This window comes from Myotis myotis, unplaced genomic scaffold (assembly GCF_014108235.1).
Source record: "Myotis myotis isolate mMyoMyo1 unplaced genomic scaffold, mMyoMyo1.p scaffold_m19_p_3, whole genome shotgun sequence".
Lineage (NCBI taxonomy): Eukaryota > Metazoa > Chordata > Mammalia > Chiroptera > Vespertilionidae > Myotis > Myotis myotis.
In genome coordinates, this window is record NW_023416335.1 from 124,759,712 (window position 1) to 124,779,410 (window position 19,699).

The following is a 19,699-nucleotide window of genomic DNA, read 5'->3' on the forward strand; positions in this document are numbered from 1 at the left end:
AGTAAAAAATAATAACAATGCATAACATTTTAGAAAGAATTCTAGTACTTTCAGCACACCTACAAATTTGAGAAATCTTTTTAACTAAGACATATCTATCTCACACATACACATAAAATTTCAAAGTATTTTTGTAGTGCAAGAAGTACAAAGTCACTAGACAAACAGATTAGGAAAAGTATTTTAAATGCAAACGATAGCAAAAATTACTATCTATACTATACAAAAATCTCACTCACAATTTATAAGATGAAGACAATCAACTCAATAGCAAAATGAGTTGGGTATATGAATAGGCAATCGACAGAAGAGTAAGTATGATAATATGTTCACCTTCCCCCCAATAGACAGAGAAATGGAAATTAAAATTGCCATGATGATACCCATCAGAGTGACAAAAAAATAAGTGTAATAGCACCTATTATTAGCAGAGATGGGAGGCAGGGTAAGGGCACTCTCATACATCACTGGTGGAAATGTGAAAAGGCAATTCATGAACTCTATTAGAAATTTAAATGCATATACAAGTCAACCCAGCAATCCCACTCCTTGGATTCTATACTAAGAAATAAAGGCTCTAGTACATAAGTAGATATATTCAAGAATGATTATTACAACATTATTTTAATAAAAAGTAAAAAAACAGACAGCAAATCAAGAGTCCATTAATAAAAGAACAGCTGAGTGAATTATGATAATCCTTACAGTAGAATATTATTCAAGAATTAAAAATTAATGATCTATACTACTTGACCTGGAGGAATTTCCATTATATATTATTAAGATACAGATAATTATATATCATCAATCTCTTTTAAAATGCCCTCTTAAACCTTGTGTATTATGTGTATATGTGTGTGTGGGTATGTATGTATGTATGTATGTATATAAAATTATACCTATGTGTGTGTATGTAATGCATAAAGAATTACATGAAAGGATGGTCACTGAAATGTTAATAGCTGTTTTCTCAGAAAGGTGGATTTCAGGTGGCTTCTAATTTTTTCCTCAATATATTGTTTGATTTTTCTTTGGCAATGAATATTTTCAATTTATATCAGGAGGAAAAAGGCAATAGACTTTTCTTCATTGTGGAAAGGAGAAATTGGTCAAATGCTTAAAGCTGTATGCCTAAGTAGGGATATCCCATATATTATTCATAAACAGTAAAAACCTATAAAAATATAAATCTCCAAAATTAGGATTTGGCTAAATAAATTATGATCCATCTATGAAAATACTGCAATATATTGACATATAAAATATTCATGTTTTAGTGTTAGTAGAAGGCAAAATTATTTTAAAGCATCTATAGTATACCATTTGGGAGAAAGATACATTTTATGTGTGTATATCTACTTATATGTACATAATTATATACTTAAACACATATAAATTACATGTAAATACTAAAACATATTAACAGGGTTTATCTCTTGATGTCAGGTTTTTATTTTATTACTAGAGGCCCGGTGCATAGAATTTGTGCACTGGGTTGGGGAGCGGGTCCCTCAGCCCAGCCTGCACCCTCTCCAATCTGGGACCCCTCGGGGGATGTCCACAGGGATCAGGCCTAAACTGGCAGTCGGACATCCCTCTCACAATTCAGGACTGCTGCCTCCTAACTGCTCGCCTGCCTGCCTGATTGCCCCTAACCACTTCTGCCTGCCAGCCTGATTGCCACCAACTGCCCTCTTCTGCCAGCCCAATTGCCCCCAACTGCCCTCCCCTGCTGGCCATCTTGTGATGACATGGGGAGGCCATCTTGTGATGACGTGGGGGCGTGACGGTCACTAGGCTTTTATTAGTATAGATTTCTATTTTCTAATTTGTTTCTACTATATTACATATGCCTTATCTCAACAAAGAAAGTGCTGAACTTTCCATTATTCTTTCCAAGTTTAAGCTGGTTATTCTTCAGTCCTGAGGAGGAAGGGGAATTTTACCACAGAATGGAACATTATTGGGAGGTCTTTCTGGTACTCGTTTCTAGAAGTTTTGGTTGTCCTGAACTTTGCACCAATTTGATGAGATACAATGTGTTTCTTATCTTCATTTTCCCCTTATTAAACTTTGAACTGAAACCCACAGAGAGAAATATATTTTATAGCAGAACCCATTACACACATCTAATTCATTCTTAACTAAACCCCAAATTTCATAAAACAATGTTCGTTGTTATTACATATGATACCCTCTGATATGTGCCTTGTGTTCACCTCCCTTCACTTCTCCAGCATTTTTAAAGATGCTTGTTGTGACCAACCAGATCAATCCCATGACTTACCAAATTGGTGATCTGCAGACTGAAAACAGTCAGAAGGACAGCCACTGTTTTGTGCAGCTCCTTCAATGGGCGGTGCCCACCCGCAGCACAAGCACAAATCCAGGCCCACCTCCTCAAGCAAACCCACCGCCTCACCTCCCCTTTACCTTGTCTGTTCTCCCTCACCTCCAATGATCACTCCCTCTCAGCTCATTCTCCCATTTAATTTTTATCTGATCTCTCAGTTTTAAATATATTTTTATTGATTTCAGAGAGGAAAGGAGAAGAAGAGAGAGATAGATGATGAGACAGAATCATTGATTGGCTGCCTCGTGCACGCCTCTTACTGGAAATCGAGCTGGCAGCCTAGGCATGTGCCCTGACCAGGAATCAAACTATGTCTGGTTCATAGGTCAATGCTCAACCACTGAGCCACACCAGCTGGGCTGATCTCTCAGTTTTAGAGAAACAGAACAAAAAGGTATTTCCCAAATATGGTATACACATCTACCCTGGGCCATGATGATTTTAGGGCAGTGGTTCTCAACCTTCCAGTGCTGTGACCCTTTAATACAGTTCTTCATGTCGTGGTGACCCCCAACCATAAAATTATTTTCTTTGCTACTTCATAACTGTAATTTTGCTACTGTTATGAATCGTAATGTAAATATCTGATATGCAGGATGTATTTTCATTGTTACAAATTGAACATAATTAAAGCATAGTGATTAATCACAAAAACAATATGTAATTATATATGTGTTTTCCGATGGTCTTAGGTGACCCCTGTGAAAGGGTCATTCGACCCCCAAAGGGGTCGCGACCCACAGGTTGAGAATCGCTGGTTTAGGGACATGCTGATGAACATAGTCTTCTTTTACTAATTATATCCTTTTTTCTTACAAGTGATGTTGGTTTTTTCTTATAATAGTTAAAGCTAATAATAGTTAAATTTTATTGAACACTAACCACATATCAGGTTCTATTTTAAGAGATTTACATGTATGTAAGTCCCCATTCCAATCCTATGAAGCAGTTACTACTATTATTATCACCATTTTACAGATGAACAAATGGACACACTGAGAGATTAAGAACTTGCGCAAGGGCACACAGCTAGCTAGTGGAGGACCAGGAGATCTCGCTCCTGTAAAAAAAAAAAAGTCAACTCTGGAAACAGCCTGAATTCAAATCCTAATTCTAACACGTTCTAGCTGTGTGGTCATAGGCGAGCTATTTCACCTAGCAGGGCCTCGGTTTCCTCATTGAATCTCACACATCACCAATTTACTAAGAAAGCATCCAAAGTTGAAATTGAGCCATTACTTATATGCTTCCCTATTAATAGATAAAGCATCCTGATAACAGAGAAGGTTAACATATAAAAGAAAAAATGAACATCTTAGAATCACTGAAATATACTAACACTTCCTGCCTTGTAGGGTGGCCAAGAAGAGTAAACGGATCAAGTGTTTCTTCTGGTGCCTGGCCCACAGGCAGTCCTGAATAAATGTTAGCGATTCCAGCTGCTCAAGTGATTGCGCCTGCTCACTGGATGAAGGAATTGAGACGCAGAGAGATTAAATTACTGTCCTCAGGTTGCCAGGTAGGGTTTGGTGGCACCCAGGTCTAGCTGAGGTCTTGAACTCTTCTGCTGGCTCAGGCTGCCTCTCCCTGGGCTGGGTGAGGTCTGGCATCTGTGGGAAAGACAGATCATTGCACTTCCACTTCGCTTCAGGTGCTTTCATGGAGAACTGCGGATTAGCTAGGGCCCATCTGCTCCAGGGTCTCCCAGCAGGTTTGCCTTTCCTGTTTCAAGAGTCCTGAGGGTCTTCCAATGTACCATGCCCCTCACCTTCTTGGGGGTTGGGGTGTCTAGACTTTCTGACTCAACACAATGACCAATGCATAAGTGCCGATTCTATTTAATGGCTTTCCTTCCACTTTCACAGACACTTGGATGTGGTCAGACAGTGTCCAAACCCTACAGTCTCTCACAGAGCTGAGGTGAGTTAAACGGGTAGTGCTTCTCCATAATTCCTCGTTTGAGCACTTAGCAGTCCCTCCCCTATTGCTCACAGAATAGATGTTTGAAAAAAAATGTCATTTGACTGTGAAGAAGGAAAAAGAAGCACTAAAATGTGGATTTCCACTCCCAGCCCCAGATAGAGCTGCTGTTAATGCTCTTTCAAATGGACATTTCTCTATCACACACACACACACGTGTACACACTCTCCATTTTCACCACTCACATAATTAGTTTATTCACACAGTTTCTCCAATTTGTATTTCAATTATTTTTGCTCCATAGCCACAGTTTTAAACATACACCAGAAATGGCATTTATGCCACTCTTGAAATAGGTTCTTCGGCAGGCAGACAGAAAGGGCTAATTAGGTAATAGGTAGTTAGAAGACAGAGGCACCAACTCCTGCTTAATTCCGGGGTCCTTGACAAGCTGCCTCAGAGGAACGCGGGCCTCTGAGAAGGTGGGCGCTGGGTGTGGTTAGCACACACCCTCACCTGCTGACAAAGCTGCCTGTAGCCAGAGCACTGGGGCTCGGGTGTCCATGCTCAAGGCAGATATTCTGACAGTGAACAAAGGTTAAACCTGGCACCTTTAATTGCAGCTTTTCTAGATGATGGTTTTCTCTTTTACCTGTTGGGAGTGATTATGTGCTCAGAGAAAAGCTTCCTGTGGTGAGCTTTCCTCCCAGTCCTCCTCTTTTGTCCTCAGTGAGAGCACCAAAGTGAGCCAGGGTGAGCCTGTCACATATCAGCGTTCTCCTGCCTCATCATCATGACAGCACATCTCAGGGCACCTTGAGAGCTGAGAACAGCCGTCCAGAGGGGGAGGGGTGATCTCTCTCTCTCTCTCTCTCTCTCTCTCTCTCTCTCTCTCTCTCTCTCTCGCTCTTCTCCTGTTGAGAGTCTCCTTGGGAGTTCTGAATTGTAGTGCTTAAACCATGACCCTTGCTGAGCACCCTCCCTTCTTTCTCTCTCAGGCTGACCCCTCCCTCGCTGGCCCTGCTGTTGTCAGCTACCCTTTGTTGACAGATGCTCATAGGTCCACAGGGAGCCAAGGAAGGGCACAGTCTCTCCTTCAAACCACAAGACAGGCCCTCCATCCCTTAGGTCTAGACCAGTGATAGCGAACCTATGACACCTCTGACACGCGAGCTCATTTTTTTGGTTGATTTTTCTTTGTTAAATGGCATTTAAATATATAAAATAAATATCAAAAATATAAGTCTTTGTTTTACTATGGTTGCAAATATCAAAAAATTTATATATGTGACACAGCACCAGAGTTAAGTTAGGGTTTTTCAAAATGCTGACACGCCGAGCTCAAAAGGTTCGCCATCACTGGTCTAGACTCTTCTTGGAGTTGCATCTGTAGGCCTAGGTTCACCCGTGCTGGTTCCTGCCCGGCCACCGACTGACTTCTCTATGGCCAGGGTGAGCTTGCTCCCCAACACCAGGGATCACTCAGCTTGGCCATCTCTTGAAGGAGAGGTCCTATGTCCTCTCCCAAGTCCAGAAAGAGGGCGTCATTTTCTTTTCAAGGAAAAGGAATATGCAGCTTTTTTATAAATCCAAATTCAGAAGTGTCCCCCCAAAAAGGCAGTTAGACCCAAAGGTCAACTTTTAGTCTCAACCCACAGTTACTATTTTAATGGAATATTTTCCAACTTCAAAATTCCAAAGATCCAATCTACCCCAGGAAACCCCATTTCATGTATATTTTGCAATGACTGAATAAAAGTTTGTTAAAACATATTTTTACCTAATATATTATTTATATATTTTGTCATTATCTAAAATTTTTCTACTCTGTGATTTTCATGGACTATTTAATGTTCCATTGCACGTTATAACAGCCAGAATTAGCTGGGTTAAGCTGCAGTAGCAAACACTCCCAAAATCTCAGTGACTTTACACAACAAGTTTTTATTTCTTTCTCACTCTATGTGTCTATTATGGGTCAGCTAAGGCTCCAGTAGGGCTCTTTTTCATATTATTCTCACTCTAGGACTCAGGCAGAAGGAAAAGTAACCATAGAAAATGACACACTGCCCAATGTGATTCCTAGTCAGGGCGCATGCCCAGGCTGTGGGCTCGATACCAGGTAGGGGGTGGGCAGGAGCCAGCCCATCTATGTTCCTTTTCCCCTCTCCTTTCCTCTCTCTCTAAAAATCAATTTTAAAAAACATCATATTAAAATAAATTATTTTTCTTTTTTTAAAGAAAAGAAAATGATACACTCACTGATCCTTAAAGTTTCTGCCTGGAAGTGACATGTTTTGCTTTTACATTTCCTTGGCTAAAGCCAGTCACATGGCCTCAGCATAAAGCGGGCAAAGAAATGTAATCCTACCATGTGTCCAGAAGGAGATCTGGAAACATTTAGTGGGTAGTACTAATGACTACCACATATGGATATAATGTAATAAACCAATACCCTATTTTTAGATATATGTTCTTTTCCAAATTTTGCATATGTTGAATAACCTTTTGGATGCATATTTCTTTAAGACGTTCAAGGATTTCCAAAGATTTTCAGGTGGAAATGTTAATGAATCCAGTCATTTTTACTGACTTGGTGCAAACCTTATACACCAAGCCCAAAGCAGTAATATGAGCTTAGAGCTTGACCTCCAGCATTACTCCAGGTAACAATAGTTCAAAGTAAAGTAGGTAAAAGAGTCATTCAAATCTACCTCTTAGATCACCTAAGAATCATTCCTCTGTTGTCTGTTTTTTAATTAATAATTACTCTTGTACACCTTAGTTTCGGAACACTCCCAATGTTTTCAGGTCCCACTAAAACTTCATCAGTTTGCAAATTGCCCACCAAGCTCTTGCCCTCCTGCATCTGTGCAATGCTTTGGAGGCCTAAGTGAGCACATGTTGCTTCAGGTGCTGCTTTTCAATCTTTTCCGGGTGATCCCACATGGAAACTTGCACCTAGGTGCATATTCCCTCTAGCTGTGGATCAGTCCATCTACAATCTAATCAGAGCCTCCACACACTTATATAACAGCTAATGGGCTAATGGAGCTAATAGATAACATTAGCTTGAGTGGCTGGCTATTGTCCAAGGTAAATCAAGATACCCATGGAGATAACAACACAAAACATCTTGGCAAAATCAAATTCAAGAACAGCTGTTGCCCAAAACCAGTTGTGAAATTGGTATCTATGGAAATAGTGGCTGGATAGACTCAGTCAGTGGCTAGTCTGGCTAAGTTGTCTCATCACAACTGCAAGATGAGAGGCAGCATGGCACTACCCTCCGTGTGAAACGTGCAGGTCACATTCAAACTATCACTGTCCTCATTGAAATATCCATCTCACCATTCTATGTATATGTTACAAACATACATTTAATTATTACTTTTGTTATATATGTTATAATTTAAGACCACTTTACCCAATTTTGTTCCCTTGTACTTATGCATTTTGTGTGAGGGAGTAGGGGAGAGAAAAAGTATTCATTTTTAAATACATTTCAGAAATACTAGATAAAACAAAGATAAACAAGCTTCGTTATTGCAAGACTTGTCAGTGCCTTTAATATGCTATTATAATTGTAAAACTTCAGGGGGTACCTAGTGTTTATTAATATAAATGACCACAGTATATTTTAAAATAAAGAAACAAAATATAATATAGAAGCAAATGTTTTGCCTATTTCCTGTCCTACATTCTTTTTTTTTTTAATATATTTTATTGGTTTTTTACAGAGAGGAAGGGAGAGGGATAGAGAGTTAGAAACATCGATGAGCTGCCTCCTGCACACCCCCTACTGGGGATGTGCCTACAACCAAGGTACCTGCCCTTGACTGGAATCGAACCTGGGACCCTTGAGTCCGCAGGCCAATGCTCTATCCACTGAGCCAAACCGGTCAGGACTGTCCTACATTCTTGATGAAACCTTCCTACAAAGTTTATTCAGTATCTCTCTCTTTGATATCATCTCATGGTCTTTCCTATACAAACCCAACTACTCAAAGGGTGGAAGACTCAGAGTTTCTGGAATAGGTGATTTGTCATCAGACAGGGCTGGGGCTTTCTTAAAAGAAATTTTAAATGTTGAAAAAAATGGGAGAGGAAGAAAAGTGAAGGGTACGGGATGTACAGGATAGTTTGAAGGGGGAGTTGAGCACAAGAAATAGGGGAAGAGAGGTCTTGGGAATCTTTGAGATATGAGACAATTTTAGAAGGAGAAAAATGAGGAAAAGAAAAATTTAAGAAATGATGTTGTGAGCTATGAATTGGATCTCTTTTACTAGTCTTTGAGAAATGCAAGAAAGGGAAAGACAGTGATCATGCCTAGTTATTGGACTGTGTTTCCTTCAATGCTCATCATGTTGAGACTCGCCACCTGAGGCCCAGGACTTATTCAGGTTACAACAGAACATTTCCACACCAGCATTCCGTAAATATCTTTAGAGAATTGCTCTTCAGTTTATACAACCAGGAACAGAGATGAGGAATTAAACAAAATATTTATTGCTTTTGGACCAATGGTTTTCTAAGGTTTATAGAACAGAGATTAGAAACAATGGCATTTAACAAAATGCAAGTATTGAAACAAAACTAAGAATAAATTTTTGAGATCAACATTACATTTTAGAAATCCTCCTATCTAATCTAATAAAAGACAAAAAAGGTAATTGACTGTACCTTCGCTACACTTCCCATTGGTTAATCAGGGTGATACGCAAATTAACCACCAACAAAGATGGCGGTTAATTTGCATAGGTAGACTCCAAGCAGTGGAGTGAAGCCAAATGTACCTGAAGCCGGCAGAGCATCGAGGCCTCACTGCCCCAGGATCAGCGGAGCCACGAGGCCTCAAGCCCCCAGGATCAGTGGATCCGTGAGGCCTGACAGCTGAGGGGGGAGGGGTTGCTCTGGCCAGAGTCCAGCAAGAGCGAAGGCCTGGGTCCTGTGTGCCAGAGGAAAACTAGTGCCAGCAGCCAAGGGAAGGGAAGGCCTATTGCATGAATCTCTTCATGCAACAGGCATTTAGTTTAAATCATAAAACATCAGAGTAAATATTTTCACAATTGTGTTGCTTTGATTGAAACAAAGATTTTTCAGTTCAGATAGAACCATTAACTCCACTTTGTATTTATATATATTAGTTATGTTGACAGATCATACTATTTCTTTCATCAGATTGTTAGGACTAAATGAACTAATATATGTGAAAAACTTAGAACAGGAACTATTGTGTAGTTAGAGCTCCATACATTTAGTTATCGTTTTTATAACCAAACTTCACCTTAAAACATACTTTCTGCCCTGGCCAAGTGGCTCAGTTGGTTGGAGAGCATTGTCCCATATACCATCTGATCAGGGCTCATACGGGAGGCAACTGGTCAATGTTTCTCTCTCTCTCTCTCTCTCTCTCTCTCTCTCTCCTTCCCCCCAAAATCTACTGGACTTAATAAATAAATTGGCAAAATAGCAGGATACAAATTTAATATCAGAAAATTAATGGCATTTTTATACACCAATAATAAACTCTCAGAAAGAGAAACTAAAAAAAAAAATCCCTGCCCTAACCGGTTTGGCTCAGTGGATAGAGCATCGGCCTGTGGACTGAAGGGTCCCAGGTTCGATTCCGGTCAGGGGCATGTACTTTGGTTGCGGGCACATCCCCAGTGGGGGTGTGCTGGAGGCAGCTGATCGATGTTTCTCTCTCATCGATGTTTCTAACTCCCTATCCCTCTCCCTTTCTCTCTGTAAAAAATCAATAAAATATATTTTAAATAAATAAATACATAAAAATTTAAAAAAAAATCCCATAACAAAAAATAATAAGATACCTAGCAATAAACTTAGTCAAGGTGGTAAAAGATCTGTACTTGGAAAATTATAGGACACTGAAAAAGTAATAGAAGAAGATACAAACAAGTGGAAGCATATACCATGTTCATGGATTGGAAAATTTAACATCATTAAAATGTCCATACTACACAAAGAAATCCATAGATTATACAATTCCTATTAAAATATCATTGGCATATTTCATAGATCTATAACAAATATTCCAAAAATTTATATAGAACCATAAATGATCTCAAATAGCTGCAACAATCTTGAAGAAGAACAAAGATTGAGGGATCACAATACCAGATATCAAACTATACTACAAAGCCATTGTAATCAAAACAGCCTGGCACTGCCACAAGAACAGACATATAGGTCAATGGAACAGAACAGAAACCCCCAAACACCAACCCATACCATTATGGTCAATTAATATTTGATAAAGGAGGCAAGAACATAAAATGGAATAAAGATAATCTTCAATGTTGCTGGGAAAATTGGACAGGTACATGCAAAAAAATGAAACTGGAATATCAACTTACACCATATATAGGAATAAACTCAAAAAGGATAAAAGAGTTAAATTTTTAAGTAGCAAAGCCATAAAAATCTTAAAGAAAGCATAAGCATTAAAATCTCAGACATCTCACATGTCAGAATTTTCACTGACGCATCTCTTAGGGCAAGAGAAACAAAGGAAAAATAAGCAAATGGGACTACATCAAACTAAAAAGCTTCTGCATAGCAAAAAAAACCCCCAAAAACCATTAACAAATGAAAAGGGAGCCCACTGTATGGGAGAACATATCTGCCGATGATACATCTGATAAGGGATTAATTTCCAAAATATATAAAGACCATATGCAACTCAACAAAAGGAAGACAAACAATCCAATTTTAAAAAATGGAGGACATAAAGATGGCTAAGAGACATATGAAAAAATATTTAACATCACTAGTATTAGAGGAAGCAAATTAAAACTACATTGCGGTATTGTGAAGGAAAACCCCTATTCTGTGAAAATACTGTTTGGAATTTTCTGCTATTCTTTGGACGACCTCTTATTCTGAAAAAGTAACTTTGCTTTCTAGCCTGCTTGAATAGTGGGGGAGATAAACTTAGCTGTCTGACCTTGTAGGCCAGAGACTAGATACACCCAATGCCATGCCAGGTGCATTTTTTAATTGGATAGAACTGTATAGTTTTCAAGGCCGCTGCCAGCGAGCACCCAAAGGGCTGGCTCTTCTATAAAAAGGGAAGTTCTGCTTGTAGTTTTGCTTAGATTTTGGATTCATTTCCCTAGGCCCGCCGCGGTGAATAAAGTGTAACTCCAAACTCTCAAAGCGCTGTTTGGTTCTGGTCCGGTTTTTCTGTAACAGTATCACCTCACACCTGCCAGAATGGGTCCCATCAATAAATCAACAAACAACAAATGCTAGTGAGGATGTGGGGAAAGGGGAACCCTATTCCCACATTGCTGGTGAGAATGCAGACTAGTGCAGCCACTGTGGAAACAGTATGAGTTTTCTCAAAAAAATTAAAAATGGAAATGCCATTTGACCCAGCAATGCCACTTCTAGGACTATATCTTTAAGAATCCCAAAACATCAACCAGAAAGAATATATAAACCCCTATGTTCACAGACGTGTTATTTACAACAGCTAAGATCTGGAAACAGCCTAAATGCCATCAGCAGATGAGTGGATAAAAGAGCTGTGGTACATTTACACCACGGAATACCATGCTGCAGTAAAAAAAGAAGAATCTCTTACCCGTTGGAACAGCATGGATGGACCTGGAGAGTATTATGCTAAACAAAACAAGCCAGTCAGAGAAAAACAAGTATCACACGATCTCACTTATATGTGGAATCCATTGAGCAAAATAAATTGGTGAACAAAATAGGTCCAGAGACATGGAAGCATGGAACAGACTGACATATCTCAAAGGGAAGGGGAAAGGTGGGGAGGGAAGAGATCAACCAAAGGACTTATATGCATATATGCATAATCCATGGACATAGACAATAGTGTGGAGAAGACCTGGGGTGGGGCAGGAGCCAGATGCAAGAGGGTAAGGGGTGGGGGGGAATGGGAGACTCTCAACAGGAAATATAAATTTAAAAAAATAATAAAATAAAACATACTTTCTTGCATTTTTTGCAACATCTCTGAAGTTGGGATGGTGTGGCATAAATTTTTTGGTAGGATTTTTTTCACTCAGTGGTAAATATAGTAAGAGTGTTTTTGGTTCAATAGAATTTTATTATTTGCTTCTTTTTCTCCATTTTTAGATTTTGTATTCTATTTTTCTACTTCACAAGTGATTACCTTTCTTTTTACACACTGATAGTCAAATACATACCTCATATATTAGAAGAAAACAAAATACACCTACACTCCTAACCCTACCCCTATGAGACCTGTCAGGGTAAAAGATATTTGTGGATAAGCAAGATTTCAGGTGATATATCACCCATTTATTATATCTTGATAAAGGATTTGAAAAAACAACAACAACAAGTTAATCAGAAGAGAGACATCAAGGCAGGGACAATAAGGAAGAGAAGACTTGATGCTAATAATGAGCCTTGTAAATTACAAAGATGTTTCCTTAACCAAAAATCCATGTAATCATATAACCATTTACTAATAATCTTCTTTCCCTGAACACCTGTAGTAAAAACTTTGCAAACATGAATCTGTATCGATAAAAGTTGGTGACAAGCAGCAGGAACCAACTCTTGCCAACTTAAGCAACAAGGGATATTCAGGTAACCAAATTCAGAAGTGGCTGGAGAACCAAGCTTGGTGCCAGAGCAACCGATGGGTCTTTATGTTGTCAGGAACCTCTGGCTTTCTTTCCTGCAGCTTGTAGGGAGTGACTATAGGGTTAAGCCTTGGACTGACCTGTTGGCAAAGCCACAAACAAGTCCCAGCTTAGAGGGCACAGCCCTCTTAGCATAATTAAGCTTGACCTTATGACGCTCCCTAGATCCTATCTGGGTAGCTAATGGGCTTCGGGAGGTGCAGCAAGTGCTGCCAAAACAAGTGAAACTCACAAGAACATTGTAACTATGGTGACCACTACCTTGTTTACCTCTGGCTATAAAATAAAGGCTCATCTTGCTGTCTGGGTCTCTCTGTGGCCTCAGCCAGGCACAGGAGATCCACTAGACCCACTAGACCCAACTTATTCTCTTTGTCTTTTCTTTAATCCTTCGCTGCCCCGCCCCCCCCCCCCCCCCCCCCGCCCTCCCCGCCGCCCAGGCTCACCGAACCCTTGGCTGTGCTGGTCCGTCACAGAGCTACTGCTGGATGAAATGGGTTTACTCTTTTTTAATCTGTTTGTTATTCTGGTCAAGATTGAAAATGTGAAGAATGAGCCCATGAATGCCATGGGTCATGTGCCTGCTCCTTAGCTGAGGGAGAGCAGGGCACCTTGGTTATAGTCTTACCAAGCTGTCTCCCATGGGGAGAAATGAATCTTAAAAGGAAGCAGGTGCTATTGTTAAGGGAATATGGAATAGATGTTGTCCTGCCAAAACCCAACAAATTTCCACTAACAAGTTGAATAATAACAACCAGCAGAGGTTGTCCAAGCATGCTAAGCTCCACAGCCATTATGAAAGTCCATTGCAAACTGGAAGGAACTATAAACACGCCGTACAGTCCTTGTATTCCAGAGGACATCCTAGCCCTATAAGTAATGAGGACTTGCGGGCAGCATGGGTGAGCCAAGTACCATCCAGCCCAACATACTGCCAGCATTCACCCCACATGGAACACCGCACAGGTGAAACTGCAGGCCACAGGGTCACCCCCAGATTCCTCGTTTGTCCTCGATGCACTTGCCCAGCAGTGAGCACTGCATGATCCTACAGGTCTGTCTTCTTAGCTCATGTTCAAAATATTTAAATTAGTTTTCATGCACAAGATTAATTATAGCTGGTATCTTGACTTACACACTAGATGATTCATCATATGCACGCAAACAACCTTAGCTGCTCCCAAGGTTGCATGAGTCAACTTGGTCCCATTCACTTGGGCGAATGCCAGCTGGCCTTGTTTCCATTACTTGGCGTTTTGGTATTTTCTTCTGCTCCCAGATGCCGCTTTCTCCTTCCTGACTCACCTTTACCTCTTTGCCTTTGCTTTGGTAGCCCTACTGATTGCACAGAAAAATGCTTACTCAGGGGCACATGTCCCCTGCTGCAGAGAAAAATAAACCAAAGGAGAACCGCTGAGCTTGTCACTTGCTTTCTTGACAGGAGCAAGACATTCATTTTTGCAAAGGCAGCTGCGGCAAGAGGCTGGGCCCTCAGGCTTAGCAAGAACAGGGGGCAACAGAGGCTTCATGGGGATCTAATCTGCAAACATCTCTGAGTGGAGTCCTTCATGTTTCCACCTGCCACTGTAAGGCCTGCTTTATTATTAGCGCGTGTATTGAGGGCTACCTTTTCCACTCTGGCTTAAATACAATATGAATGACATCTGAAGAGATACCAATAATTTAAAGGAAATTTGCCAGGTCAATATTTTGTCTAAAACTGGTATAGAAGACTAAGAGAAACTATAGAAATTTCTTGCTCAATGCAGCATTTCAACATAGGATCAGACAGTATTACTTGGATGTCCATTTTCCTCTATTTATGCAGTAATGCATATCACATGCATGGCTCTGTTAATGGCTGCACAGAGGCAGGTCTGACGGTTCCGAGAAGTGTTTCCACAAGCTTAGTTTTAAAGCATTTGCCTTGTCCCAACTTGCACTCTGCAACCTGCCTTGCTTCCCATCCTCTGGCTCCGAAGCTCCTGCTTTTCCATTTGTGACCTGGCCTCACTCCTAGATCTCATACCTGGCACCATTTTCTAATTACAGCCTTTTACTGCCTTTCTTGATGAGAGTTTAGATTTTCTTTCTGGCCTTGTTTCCAGCACTTTCAACGTCTCTTTGTCCTGAGGATGCCTACAAACAGTGTCTGCCTCAACTCGGTGAGCAGAACCCAGACATTTAATGGAAAAACAAAACAAGAATGAGGAAATGGTCTGTTTGAAAAAAAATAGGGTCCCATATATTGAACAGCAAGATTTTGGTGCACACAATAAATGTTCAGAGACGGAGGACTCTTAAAGCTCAAATGTGTAAGTTCAGGCGATACATTAGAAAAGGGTTCTACAGTTTCATCCAGGCTGAGCAGGAAAGTGTAACTTGATTAGTGAGGTTGGCCTGGAGCAATATGCATTTGCTGTCTCCACTGTGAGGAAAGGCCCACCAACTCTCTTTTCTTAAAATATTTTTTATCCATTTCTATTTTCACACTTATTGCCATCCAAACACAGCTCTCACCAGTCCTTCATTTTGCCAGGCCATTCCATCTTCCATCTGCAAACTGCTTGGCAGAAACGGATATAGACAAATTCTCTCCATTGGCAAGTGGTACTGGACGTAGTTTTCTGTTGGTCCCTCCTCAGGAGAGATAAGGAATCACTGATTCTGCCGCTGTGACCTTCTGCCCATGCAGAGTTAATTCTCCATGACCCTGACTCAGCCCCTCTGCCTCCCAGCTTATGTCATTATTTGCCTCCTTTGGGAACTAAGTTTTGCCATTTTGTCATTTTTTTTTTTTACCAGACTAGATCATTTTAACTTGTTTCTTCGAAAATACCCTGTCTTCCTCTAATCCATGCTGTACAGAGCCCAATTAATCTCCTTAAAAACAATGATTTTAATTTTTTAGTTGAATTTATTGGAGAAATATATATATATAACCCTAATACGCAAATAGACCAAACGGCAGAACAACCAACCAACCAGTCGCTATGAAGTGTGCTGACCACCAGAGGGCATGCGCGGAACATGGAGGACTTTGGAAGCAGGTGGCAGAGTGCAAAATATGGTGGGTGTCAGCCATGGTGGGATGGTGGAGCAAGTGAGTAGGGGTGCTAGACCAAGGTGGGGTACCGGTTGCTGTCATCGAGGCGAGCCTCTGGTGGTTACTGAAAATTCTTTGCTCCCATGTGCCACGGTCCCACTGGGTGCTAGCACCTGCTGATGGTGCCGGCCCCGCTCACTCCGCGCCATCAGTGGGTGCAAGCGGGGCTGGCACTATCAGCAGGCAGCAGCAAGAGCGGGGCTGCCAGTAGACAGGGGACAGAGGGAGGGGGGACCACAGTGGGAGGGGCCAGGTGGGGGTGCAGAGGATGGGCTGAGAACCCCTCCTGTGCCCACTGCAGCCTCGTGGCCCACAGTTCCTTTTAGGGTGCATGAATTTGAGCACTGGGCCCCTAGTTGGTTAATAACATTATATAAATTTCTGGTGTGCAACTTTGTAACACACCACCCAAAGTCTCCACCAAAGTCTCCCCACCCAAAGTCTCCCCACCCAAAGTCTCCCCACCCAAAGTCTAGTCTCCTTCCATTACAAATACTTGATCTCCTTTATCCTCTTCTTCCTCCCCCCACCTCCTTCCCATCTGGTAACTACCATTCTGTTGTTTGTATCTATGAGTTTGTTTATTGCTTTTTGTTTTATATGCCACATATGAGTGAAATCATATGGTTCTTGTCCTTTTGCACCGGACATTTCATTTAGCATGATACTCTCAGGATCCATCCATGTTGTTATATTTTTTATGGCTGAGCAGTATTCCAGCATCTTCTTTATTCAATGATCCACTGAAGGTACACTTAGGTTGTTTCCATGTCTTGGCTGTTGTGTATAATGCTGCAATGAGCATAGGGGCACATATATCTATGAATAAGTGTTTTCAAATTTTGGGGGTAGGTACTCAGGAGAGGGATTACTGAGACATATGTTAGCTCAATTCATAATATTTTTAGGAACCTCCATACTGTTTTCCATAGTGGCTGCACCAATTTACATTTCCACCAGCAGTGGACAAGGGTTCCCTTTTCTCCACATCCTCTCCAACATGGATTAGAAGAGTTAATATTGTCAAAATGGCCATATTATCTAAAGCAATATACAGTTTTAATGCAATCCTCATCAAAATCCTAATGGTATATTTTACAAAAATAGAATTTAAAAAATCCTCAAATTTGTATGGAACCACAAGGCCCTGAATAGTCAAAGCAATATCAATCCCCAGAAGGAAAGTAGGGGAGGGCGGGGGTAAGGGGAAGAGATCAACAGAAGGACTTGTATACATGTATATAAGCCAAACCAATGGACATGGACAACAGGGGGATGGGAGCATGAGTTTGTCTGTGTGGGGGAGGTTGGGGGTTAATGGGGGGGATGAGGACACATTTGTAATACCTTAACTAATAAAAAAAAAAAAAGTAAAACAAAAAAAATAAAAGAATAGAGACAGAGGTGTCATACTACCTGACTTCAAGTTATTCTAAAGCTACAATAACCAAAGCAGTATGGTATTGGCAGAAAAACAGACACGCAGACCAATGGAACAGACTAAGCTCCCAAAAATAAACCCACGCACATGTGGGCAACTAATTTTCTAGGGCAGGAGAAAGGAAAGTCTCTTTAATAAAACGGTGGTAGGAAAACTGAAAAGCCACATGCAAAAGAATGAAACTAGATTGCTATCTGACTCCATACAGAAAAATTAACTCAAAATGGATTTTTTTTAACCTCTTCTCCCCCATGCACTATTCCCACCTGCTCTCCACCTACAACAATACCCTGATTTCCCCCACTGTGTTACCTCAGCAGGTTATTAAGAGGAAATGAAACTGTCTAAACAATTTAGAGGCAGTGGGTAAAAGTACTCGAGTCTAGGATCAGGGGGTCTGGATTTAAAATTTCTCTCTTGCCAACTAATGAGGTGACTTTGATAAAGATATTTCATTTTTCTGAGTTCCAGTTTCTCCAGTAAAGGAATTTTAAAATATTTTTAGGTCTAAAATTCTATGATATCAATTCAAGTGAATATATATTTTTCAGGGGGATGCCTTTATCTTCGAAGATTTCCCTGCAGGAACCTCTGGTCAACCAAGGTGCACATACTATCTTCAGTCATGCAAATAGCTTTTCTCTCTTTTCTTCCCTTTATCTGAGTCACCTTCTCATTCCCTGTCCACCTGTCTAAATGCCACCCACCCTCCAAGTTCAATGTGGAGTTCTTTTCCTTTGAGTCCAATAACACTTGCTGTTTATACCTTGACTAATTGAACAAGCCAGTGTCTTTGGGGCAGGAAGTGAGTCTGTATGGATTGATTGCTAATCTGAAAGATTGATTCCTAGTGGGTAGAATTTGAGCAACCTGACAGGCTAGTCAGGGAGTTATTTGAGAGGCCAGCATACTCTTATAGCCTCCTCAATCACATATATATACAAGATTGGCCTTGGTAGTCTCCTGTCTGGGCAAGAGTGACAGAGCACATTGCAACACTCCCAGAACAGTGGGATAGGCTCAGCTCTGTCTACCATATCACCATCCATTCCACACATATTTATTGAGCACCAACTTGGTACCAGCCACTGTGCTAAATGCTTTTACATGAATCATCTCATTCGACTTCCATTGTTATCTTATAGTTACTATTATTATTCCTACTTTACAAATGATGAAACAGAAGCCTAGAGGGTTTAAATTACTAGGCCAAGGTTACTATGAATAGTGAAGCCAAGAGCCAAATCCAGGCTGTCTGAGGCTAGAACCTGATCCATTAGCCAGGACACCAAACAGCTCCTTACAGTAGATACAGACTTCCCCCTCTTGGAGCAAAGAGCCCAGGAGGAGAGACTCCTGCCATCTGAATGCAGCCAGATACCGGAGGGGGAAGTACAAGGTGCTGTGCACACACAGCAGGGCCAAGGAAAGTGTCCTGAGAAGTGATATCTATGCGGTGTTTCCCAAGAGGAGCCGAGTGAGCCAGAGAAGCAGAGTGTTCTCCAGATGGAAGACACAGCAGAAGCCCAGACACAAGTGCAAGAGGGAAGAGCAAGGCTTATTTGCATACGTGCAAGCAGTTTCTGATGACTGCAGGAGAGAGGGCAGTTGGAGAAATGAGACGGAGGAGGTAGACTGGGCCATTGCATAAAGGGCCTTGTACACTCACATCATGAATGCGGGCTTTTGTGTGAGAGTTGTGGGAGCCACTGAAGGATTGTTAAGCAGGTAATGAGATGATCAGATCTGTGCAACACAAAGCACTCAGTTTGCTATGTAGGAAATGGATGTAGCAGCCCCCTTCCTCCTCCTTGACAGAACTCCCAGCTTGTTCTGAGTGGCCATGTATATTAGGGGATTCTCTTGGGGGCTTCTAGATAGCTTTCCTCATGCCTGAGTGATGCTCAAGAGAAGAGATAGCATTTCCTATCTCCCACATTGTAGGAACTGGATATGACATCAGAAATGAGCATGGTTATCAGCCGACTAGCCTGAGGTGGAAGCTACCACACGGGGGAGTTTGAGACTAAGAGATGCAGAGGGAGGTGGCTCCGAGCTCTGTAATTTGCCAGGTCGGGTTTCTTTCCTGCCATTGCTGCTACAGGGAAGCCTAGAGGAAAGGCTTGCTGCCACCACACAAAAGCTCGCTCTTGGCCGTTGGCTGGGATGTCCCTCTTGCCTTTCCAGATTCACTCTCCATCTTTCTCTT